Raw genomic sequence first — 11108 nt, forward strand, 5'->3', positions numbered from 1 at the left:
GGCACAGGGCTCAGCACTTTTCTCCACAATGGGACTTCATCCTCCACCATTTCTTCTCCTTGTTTTAGAAATATGGAAGTCCTCTTGGAGGTCACATAGCCAGCTCTGGGCTGGGCCCTTCCTGTTTCTCAGGCACTATCCTCCCACTGGCACATCAGCCTTTGTGTGACACTTCTTCCTGGTGACCTCTGACCACGTCTTCAGATCTGTTTGGGATGGATCCTGAACCAGGCTCTGCACCTTCCTCCTTCATCCTGTTTGTCACGGTTACAGCTGGGAAGTTGTTCCAGTGGAGGTCCAGACACCAGGCGCTGGGTGTGGGAGCAAGCTCGCCCCTCTTCGCCTGAGTGACTTGGAACACATTAGTTAGCTCCTTCCCATCTCAGTTTCCTGGTTTGTAAAACGGTGATGACTGCAATGATCAAGTCACAGAATGGCTGTCACGATGAAACACTGAACTACTGAAGGGCTGAGGCAAGTGTCCCACAGACAGACAGCACTTGATATGTGGGCACGAGGAGCAGGCCTTCTCCCCAAACTGTGCAGCAGCATACACTTGAGCAGGCCTGTGTTCACTCACCGGAGGACGCAATGGGCAAACATGTGTGAATATTGGCGGAGTGCCAGCGTGGTCACTCTCATTCAATAAGCGAGACTGAGTCACCGGTTCAAGGCTCTCAGCGTTCTGAGGCTGAGACAGGCCCCGAATGCCCTGAGCATGCTCACTTAGCTCTGTAGCTGCCATGGGGTCTTTCTCCCAGACAAAGTGGAAAAGCTAACCAGAAGCTGTGGGCAGTGCAGGCGTGCTGTCCTGGCGACTGTCAGTGCCGGCCTGCCATGCTGAGGCTTGCTTGTAGCCTAATCCCCATTTTGATGTCTGTAGAAGATGTGGAACCTTTGAGGTCAGGGGTTCATGGAAGGTCTTCTGGTTATTGGCACTTTAAGTAAATTGTGAAGGTCTCATGTAATGTCAATTTTGTCAGACTGGCAGGATTCAAAATCACTATGGCAACATGTCTCTGGGTGTGTCTATGAGGATGTTGCCAGGAAAGCTAAATTGACCTGGTGTCTCAGTTACTTCTATTGTTGGAAAAGAAATGCAATGGCCAAGGCAGCTTTTAAAAGAAAGTGTTTATTGGGGCTCATGGCTTCAGAAGATTAGAACCCACAACCGACCGTTGCAGAAGAGAGCACGACAGCAGGCAGGCAGGCAGGCTTGGAGCTGGAGCAGAAACTGAGAGCTTACATCAGACTCACAAGCACTGGAGAGCTAATGGGATGGTGTGGGCTTCTAAACCCTCCGTTCCCATTGACACACCTCCTCCACAGCATTCCAATGCATGAACCTGTGCGGGCCTTTCTCATTGGAAAGACCCACTCTAAACTCTGAGTGTAGGGACTACGGATCCACCAGCTAGGGTTCCAGACTGAACAGAGAAAGCGAACAGAGCTCAGCAATCCCTCTCTGCTTCCTGTCCGTGGGAACAAGGTGGCCAGCCACTCTGCTCCTGCCCTCATGTCTCTCCTACCGTGACAGGCATATCCCCTCCAACTGTGAGCTACAATGAACCCTTCTTTCCTACCCTGCTTTTTGTAGGGTGTTTGATCATAACTAGAAACATAACTAATGTCCCTGGTCTCTTCATTTTTTCCTCTTTCCAGCCCGAAGGTGAGAACTCTCACTCCACATGCATTCCTTGCCATGAAGTGCTGCCGTAGTCCCAAAGCAAAACCAACATGAGCCTTAGCCTCTTTGCAGCAACAACAGTGGATGTCTCGGTGGGATGGTGGGATAAAGTGGTTGCTACCAAGCCTGAAGCCCTGAGACCCACATGCTGAGAAACCAAAAAGCGAAACCAAAAGGGGCAGGTAGGAGGGAACCTCTCACTCCCTCCTCTCTGTCTCCCTCCCTCCTCTGTCTCTGTCTCTCTCTCTCCACCTCCAGTGCATTCAAACTTTCCCTTTTTGCTCTGAGCAGCTGCTAACAGCTGGAATCAGTCAAGGGACCGCAGAAAAGTCCAGAGAAGAGCCTTGGTAGCCCAGATCTCCCTGCCTGCGGCAGTTGCCACCTCCTGCCTGGCCTGGCCTGGCCTGGCCTCCTAGGTAAGAATAAGGACTGAGACCTCTTATGTGCCAAATGTCCTGGTGTTTGGGACTTGCGCTGCCACTCTCCGAGGGAGTGGGCCCGTGATTTCCTGTGAATGTTCTGCCGGGGTGGTCCTTGTATCTTCAGAGGAGAATTAATCCAGCCAGACTGTCTCCAGTCCCCTCCCTCTACCCTGTTGGACCAAACCAACCTGACATCTTTTTTTTTTTTTCTCTTGAATTTAAGAGCCTTGCAGACGTAAGGATCCTTTTAGCTTTTAACATATTTAATAATTTATTATTTATCTGATATTTTAGTAAATGTATTCCTCAGATCATGCCTTTGCTTCTGCAGTTTCCAATTTGCACCTATCTGACATCATTTATCTTCCAGTCCCTTGATGCTCTGAAGGGCGGGTTTCCTCGTAACACTTCCTTAGAGTCCTAATGAACTTCCGTGCTTCAGTTACTTGGGGAGATGGCACATGTGCATGCACACACACACACACACACACACACACACACACCCTTTTTGCATTTTTCTGCTCACAGGCATACAAATCATACATGCCACTAATACAGTGTTGATTTCTCCCTAGGTTGCTTCTTTTTTTTTATTTAAAGATGTTTGCCCTTCAGCTTGCTATTAACCAGTTTCTTCCTACTTTGAAAAACTCACTCCTTTAAATTTCATCATACAGTATTTCCTCCGGGATTTTACCGTTTATTAAGTAGTCAAAACCAATTTTGGAGCAATCAAATATACCAAATAGTCTCATGAATCTTTTGTACTCTCCATGGCTCCAGCACACAGGTGGGCACCCTGCAGGACCATCAGAAACACTCACTGGCCAATCCACGGGGCCGACAGGTAGCTTCCTGAGGGGCGGGCTGCAGGTTTCATCCTGTCAGGTTAGCTGTGGGACTTTAAGCAGCTGGCTCAAACGCTCTGTGCCTCCACTCAGGCTGTACAACGAGAATGCTTTCTGCCATCTTGGGCTGAGGATTAAGCGGCGGAAGCACTCGATCCCGGCTGAAGCAAGTCCTCCATAAACTGTAAATTTTGTTCTGGGGGTGTGACTCAGCTGTAGAGCACTTTGTCTGGCACGTTCTGGGTCCAATCCGCAGCGAAAGAACTAACTAACTTGTATCCTTCGGAAGGGCTTTAGATATTAGAGATGCCCTTGACACACGAAGGCAAAGCGATTATTACAATACTCATGTTTCCTCACAGCTAAGGACTACACAGGATGAAGGTAATGAGATCTTAGCCCTGGCTGTCCCCGCAGGCATTCGGGTGTATGGAAATCACGCACCCCTCCATCCCAGTGCCATCATGCCACTTCCGTGTGACCTCAAGGTCACCATTCGTAAAACTGGGATAAAGCCAACAATCCCTGTTCTCCAACCTGTCAACTGCGTTGAAATAATTTCTTGCCTTTTCAGCCTCAGACAACTGTCAATACACCAGTTGGGAACAGCTATCAAGCCACGTGTTCTCTCCGAGGATGCCTCGGCTCGGGTGGCAGCGGCAGAAGTGCCCACTAGGGGGCGCGTGCGCTCTCTCGGCAGGCCCGGCGCCGGGGAGGGAGGGCGAGCTGGGAACCTTCCTGGCCCCTCTGTGTGCATCAGCACGGGCAGCCCCTCCACTGCCCAGCTCAAGGCCGCCTGTTCTTCATATACAACCCAAGGACTCTGAGGCTGGAGGAATTGGTCAACTCACCCAGGATCTCAGAGCAATGGCGGTGGAGAGCGGGCCTCTCTGGCTCTGCCGGGCAGTCTCCAGGACCCCGGGAAGAACAGCCCTGGATTTTGTTTGGAAGAAGGGAAGAGATGTGGGTAACCCCAAATAGGTGTGTTTGCTGAAGCCACCCTGCATCTGCCCGGCCTGCTAGGTGCCCTGATTGTTAAAGACACATGAGATATGAAAAAGGTCCGTTTGAGAACTGATAGCTTGGCAAAGGAAGTAACAAACTGAAAGTCAGGAAGTGGGGCATCGCGCATTTGGATAACAGCTTGACATCACTGGCTTGGGGACAGAGGAAGAACGACCCAACCAAGGTGCTTCCGGGACGTCTGGGTGGTAAAACAAAAGCGGGCCCAGAATCATAGTGTTTCCTTCAAGAAGACTTACTTCAGCACTCAGGGGGCTCCCGAAAGTAGCCTAGAAAACAAAAATCACAGCAACAAGGAGTGTCAGTCACACCACAGGCGCAGACACTAGGTTTTATGAGGTTTTGGATCTTGGAAATATGCTCAGAGGCACATCTTAACTTGGGTCATGTGCATGGTCGGCAAGGTTTTGCGGTGCACGCTCGGAGTGGTATAGAACCAACAGTCCACAGTCGGGACAGCTACACCCAGAAGACTCCTCTTCCCTGTAGAGGCAAACAAACAAGCGGAGCCGCAGGGCCTGACCCTCAGAAGACCCTCCATCAGCACAGACGACATGACCTCCCTCAGGATGACAGGAGAGGGTTAAAGAAGGCTTAAACCCCTCAAGCGCCTCCTCGCAGGAGGTGGGGTCTAACTCCTCTTTTCGAGCTGGCTGCTGCAATGGCTAGCGTGACTAAGAAAAGGCAGTAAGGGTGTCACCAGGGGCTCTCAGAGACTAGCTCATGAGATGCATTGCAGCTTCTTTCAGCCCCGGAGTCTCCGAACCTAGCCAGTGGGGAAGCCCAAGCATCCTGGTGAGGCCAGATGCATCAGGCTGAGCTGTGGTGGGGACCTTCCTACCAGCCATCTGTTTCCTTGGAGTAGCAAGCCATCCAACCACAACAACAACCCAGCCCTAGCTTACTTTACACTCAGCATTTCTCTTTGCTTGCGTTTTGCTTAGTTTGAGGGTTTTGAGACAGGGTTTCACCAGGTAGCCCTGGTGATCCTGGAACTTACTACGCAGCTCAAGGTGGCCTCAGCCATGTAGTGATTCCTGCCTCTACCACACAAGCACTAAGATTACAGGTATGTATCACCACACCAGGCTATAAAGGGTTGTTTTATGCTGCTATATTTGAGATTGTTTATTAAACAGCAAAGATAACTCAAATGTCATTTAACTGCACTGTTACTATGTGGCAGACACTAAAGTAGGTACTTTGCATCCTCCCCCAGCCCGTTTTTGAAGTACAGTCTCCCATCCTAGGCTGGCCTCAAACTTACTTCGTAACGGAGGGTGACCTTGAAATCCTGAGTGCAGTACCAGGACAGGTTTTCAAACCCCGATGTCTCCATAATCTTCAGTTGCACATTCATTGGGAATGATGATTCAGATCAACAGTGGACTCATTGAGAAACATAATCAATGGGGCCTAGAGAGATGGCTCTGTGGTTAAGAGGGCTTGCTGCTCCTACAGAGAACCTGAGGTCAGTTCCCAGCGCCTACACGGCCAATCACTGCTTATAACTCTAGCTCCAAGGGATCTGACACTCTTTTCTGGCCTCCGTGGGCATTACACGTACATGCTGCAAATACACACACAGACACACACACACACACACACGCATGCATACATATAGGCAACAGTCATACACATGAAATAATAAATATTAAAAATAAAGTATGTTGAAAAGTCACACAAGAAAGCCTGTTCTGTTCATCACCAAGACCTTTACTGATGAGGAAAGTAAGGCGAACCTACAAAGTGGGGCTAAAGATCAAACAGGTAGTGGAATATTGGTTGGTGGGCTTGTGTGATATAAAGAATGCCTTGCAGAATCTGGCACAAAAAAAACAAAAATAAATAAATAAATAAGTAGATGCTGTGGAGGATGGAAAATGTCCCTAGAAAATGCTGTTCTTTAGGCTTCCGTTTTGTCACAGCTATGAGACTGGAGAAGAAATGCTTTCATATTAACATCTTTCTGGAAGTGAGGAAGGCTCTGGTGTCAGTTGCCCACAACCCTCGACATTAGCTTTTCCTAATCGCCCCCATGGATGGCGTGCCTACTGTGTGTCTGGCAGAGTTTTAGATATTCCACCTGTCAGGTATCTCACATCCGTGAGGGCTTCTGAGTTTACAAACCCCATGTACCCACACGCTCTCATTTCACCATCACAGCAGGTGCTTTTCCTGGGCAGTGGTGAAGCCAAATCAATCAATAGCTAGTAACCATGTATCAGGCACCATTCATGTATCTGAGAAATTATGATCCTTCTTGCCTCCTGCACTCTGCTTTGTGTTTGTTTGGGTTTTGGTTTTTTGAGACAGGGTTTCTCTGTGTAGCCCTGGCTGTCCTAGAACTCACTTTGTAGACCAGGCCAGCTTCTAACTCACAAAAATCCCCGTGCCACGGCCTCTGTCTCCCGAGTGCTGGGATTACAGGCGTGTGCCTCCACCACGAGAACTAAGGGAACAAGGTTTCAAGATGGAGGTGACTAGGTAGGCTAGGAGGAAGAAAAGTGTGGGAGTAGAAGGGCATGGAGGCTCATCTGTAGTGATGTGGCAGGTTTCAACATCTTCAGCGTGAACGGTTCACCCTTATCACTATTGCTTAATGCTGAACATCCCCAGTGTTCTGTAAGGCATACCATGCACTATTTCCTTCATTGCCTCTCCTAACCTCATCTGATGTTTCTAGTATCCCATTTCATGGGTGGAAAAACCATACAGCTCCAAGATAGAGTGAAGACCTGAATTCCACTTTGCTCAACAGACCCATTTCTTGGGCTGTTTGAAGTTAAGTGGAAGGCAGAGGGTTCCAGAACCCAGATCTGAGCTCAGCAAAACAAAACAAAATAAAAAAACAAACAAACAAAAAAAAAACCCAAACAAACAAAAAAACTTACCTTTTTTTGGGGAAATTAAAGCAGAAGTGGCTGCCAAGATTGTCTGGCAGGCACGTTAGGACATTTTGATGTTCCCCTAGTGTCTGTACTATGGAATACCCTTCCCACATCCAGCAGCTTAGCTCCTATTCAGATAATTCCTCTCCCCAGGTAAAAAAGCACCTCACTAGCCTCTCTTGCAGCTATGCACAAGCATGTGACCAATGTTAGACCAATCAGGAAACAGCAATTTTGATCCTGGAGAAACATGGAGTCTGTTTTGTCAGAAGGTGGGTATCTGAGGTGGAGGTGCCTCTTCTGTTTCATCAGTGCTGGGGACAGAATGTCACTGGTGAAATCAAGAAAAGCAAACTCGCAGCTCAGAAGCTGCATAGCATTGGCGGGATGGCATTTTCATATTCAGACTAGATCCATACTTTCTAATGTGTTTCCTAGACATGGAGTTCCATCCCTCACAGAAGTTCACAGCACAGTGATAATTTCCTCCTCCCCAGAAGTGAAGTCCACTTCCACTATGTACGTCCCAGAATGCTGATTCATACAAGGGCTCCCAGAGGGAACTTCAATATCATGTGGAATTGAACACTGTATACCCACGCAATGCGGGTTTACAGCCCTGAACCTACAGAATGTCAATTAGCCATAGACCTGGAAAATGACCTGGTATCCAAAATGACCTGGATACACTGGAAAGCAAGAAGTTAATGGGCCTCTGTGTGTTAGTATGTATGCATGTGCCAGTGAGAAAGACCAGTCACCCATATCTGCAGTGTAGACCAGGGGGCTGGAGAACCAGGGAGAAGCTTGATTTGAATATGGTCTTCTGGAAGAACTAATTTTCTCTTCTTCCAGGAAAGCCTTCAGCTGAGAATCAGTTTTCACTCAGCCCTCTGAGTTGAACATCAAATCTAGATGCCCAGTACATGCCTCCACACGTTGGACGAACTATCTGGGTCCTATAGTCTTAAAACTGAACCCTGCCATGCAATTTGAGAAAAGAGAGCCTGGCAACAAGTACAGAAGTGAAAGTCCCCAGGGGTCTTAGTTACATTTTCCATTGCTGTGAAGACACCATGACCATGGAACACTTATAAAGCACAGCATTTAATTGGGGCTGACTTACAGTTTCAGAGGTTCAGTCCATTATCATGGTGGGAAGCATGGCAGCGTGCAGGCAGACATGGTGCTGGAGGAGCCAAGTGTTATAAAACGTGATCCAAAGGTAGCAGGAGGAACCATGCTGGGTAGAGCTGGAGACCTCAAAACCCACCCCCACAGTGACACACTTCCCCCAACAAGGCCATTCTTCGTAATAGTGCCACTTCCCATGAACCACGCATTCAAACACATGAGTCTACAGGGGCCATATTTATTTAAATCACCACGCTAGGGAAACAGACAACACTGAACTTCTCTCAGGAGAAAGCGTAACGGAGTGTTTTAAGAAAATCATGCAGAGGGCCAAGAAGGACTCTTTCTGCTAGGCAACATCTATTTTAAGCGGATTTTGGTCAATTTGAGGCTTTTGAGAATGTGGGAAGATTTGAACAGACCCAGAACGGAACCAAGGCAACTAAAGGGCAACACAGCAAAGCTGGCTACTCAGCCATTGTCCCACCACCCAGATCTGGAAACGATGCAACCGTCTTCTTCAGAGAAGCTGTAGAGAGCTGAGCTACCTGAATTAGGAGCCTGAAATTTTCTAAACCACAATTCACAATCCAGCTATGAGATGAGAAATAAGTTTTCAGTGAATCCGGCCCAACCAGTGGGTACCTCGAGCCACACAAAGTCCTTGAGACTTGAGACTTGGATTCTGTTTTCTAGGTCTACTTGTACATGACTCTGTACCATGAGCAGACAGGGGTAAAATGTATTTCTGTTGTGGACCATTATCATAAAGCTTGGAAGCCACTGGAATGGGCATATCCCTTCTCACCCAGAGTCTACCATTTACTGAAGTCATTGCATTCCTGATGAGCTAGAAGGGAGAAAAATCTAACCACAGGATGGGATTACAGAGCAGTTTCCTCCACCCAGTGGGGTAATGAGTATAAAATGTTTCTCTCATTCTGGACTATTTCAAAGCCTGAGTATAAGTTTGAACCTAAGCACTGGGAGCTGACAATTTGAAAGCTCCCACTCAGCTGAGGAAACAGCACACGCAAAGGATAAACACAGCAGCACACAACCCTGTCTTGAAGACACAGCCTGTTTTCTTTTGGTGGTGTTCCTTTACAGTTCATGCTTACTTTACTATCTCTGAGGAAATAGATACAGAAATACTGAGCTCAACAGGTTTCTGTAAGGGGTCAGTTCAGTATCCTCAGGACACTCCAGGGGTTAAAAAAAAAAAAAAGAGGAAGAGGACCTGTTGGGAAGTGATAGCTTGGAGCTTCTACCAGAACAGCCAGGCACTGGGACTGTATACCCTGTGCCCAGCACTGGAGCAAGCAGCAGGCAGTAGGGTAGGAAACCTCAGTGCAGACCCCTGAGGGAGGACAAATTTGTGGAAAATGTTGGTGTGATGAATGGATTTTCTTAGTCCACTCTTCTAGAAAGAACACTCCTCCTGCCTACAAACACCATGGGCTAGTTTGAAGTTGCAGTGTCTGCGAATTCTACCACATGTTACTGGTTCTGTTGAGTATTCACTACCCAAGTTCAAGGCCACTTCATCCCCAGACACTGGCCAGCCTCAGAAATGGTTTCACACACTGGCTGAATAAGTTCCCGTTTCTTTCACTAGGTCTAAAGTAACCCAGGCTTCAAGCTTAATGCCCCACCTCCCGCCTCTCCAATGCCTGGGTGCCTCCACCTTACTGTAGGTTGTGCTGGGACTCTAATCCAGGGCCTCTCTCTGGGAAGCTAGGCTAGTTCTAGCCACTAAGCCACTATCCTGAGTATCCCACCTAGTGACTTGATCATCCCCTGGCTCCCACTGGGGACACGTGTGGAAAAAATCCTGTTGTGATGTACTTAGAATACTGTTATTCTATGTTTGAGTTTCACTCTGCAGGCCTGACCTGGACCTTGCTGTGTGGCCCAGGCTGGCCTCAGACACTGAGATGGGCCTGCTGGTATTGAAGGTATGCACGAGCACGCTCAGCTCTTTCTGTACTTTTAAGCATTGGTTTTCAACACTTTAAATGTAAAGAAAAGCTACAGTCCCCATCTCTACACCTCAGTGAGTTGATTGCAAGAGGTGCACTTCATGCTGAGAACTGAAACTCTTCCATAGTCTTTGCGGGGCTAGGACGATCCGCCAGGCACTGGACCCAGATGGAAATCAACCATACCAGGCCTGTCTTCATGGAACCGGTCTAAAACCGCATCTCCTTCCGCTGATACCCACCACTGCATTCCCATGTGTTGTTTTCTAGAATGCTACAAGAGCCGTAGGTACAGGAAGCCTACGTCTTGTCCACAGCAGCCCTGGTAAGGAGGGTTCTTCCCAAATCTATACGCTCCTCACCTCCTGCTGGAACAGATTATGCTACCTCTCAGTGTCGTTTCCTGTCCTCCAGCAAAGGTGTGCCCACGGCTTACAAGAGAAATAAGCTAGCTGATTCTGGGCCTTCCCCTATCTCTTTAAACATGCGGCAGTTTTTTTGTTTTGTTTTTTCAACTAGGCAGCTTTTTATTACCCACGGACCATCTGATGATGCCCACAGCTGGCGACTTGCTGGAAGCTCCACTTGAGTATGCCCCCACATGGCCGCCGAGTGAGTTAACGGCTGCCCAGGAAAGCCGTCAAGGCTGGTTTACTCCATCCTACAAGACACCTGAACCCTATGAGGAGGATGCAAATTCCAATTCTGGAAATACACAGAACAAGAAGGAAGAGGCCCATCTCGAGGAAACATTTTTTCTGTTTCTGTGCCTTTACAGTTGCATTACACATTATGACAACTACTTAAAAACAAGTGTGAAAAGAAGTTCGTGTTCCCATAAAAACTGGGGGGAACGTCCTGGCATGACTGGAAAGATGTTAGTTGCTTAAAAGAACACACTGTAGGCTTTGCCATGGGTCAGAGAAACATTAAACGTTGGAAGTTAAAGTAAGATTCTCGGATAAGTTCTGCAAGTGTGTTTAAGTTCCTCTTGGAGACCACAGTTGATGCATTATTTAAAGGTGTGGGTTATACAAAACAGAGCAAGTCAGTTGGCACACCTGGATGACAAAGAGGAACTTAGGCCATAGAGGAGCTTGCGGTACAACTTTTCAGGAGAC

The sequence above is a fragment of the Psammomys obesus genome, unplaced genomic scaffold (assembly GCF_907164565.1).
Source record: "Psammomys obesus unplaced genomic scaffold, mPsaObe1.curated_primary_1811, whole genome shotgun sequence".
Taxonomy (NCBI): domain Eukaryota; kingdom Metazoa; phylum Chordata; class Mammalia; order Rodentia; family Muridae; genus Psammomys; species Psammomys obesus.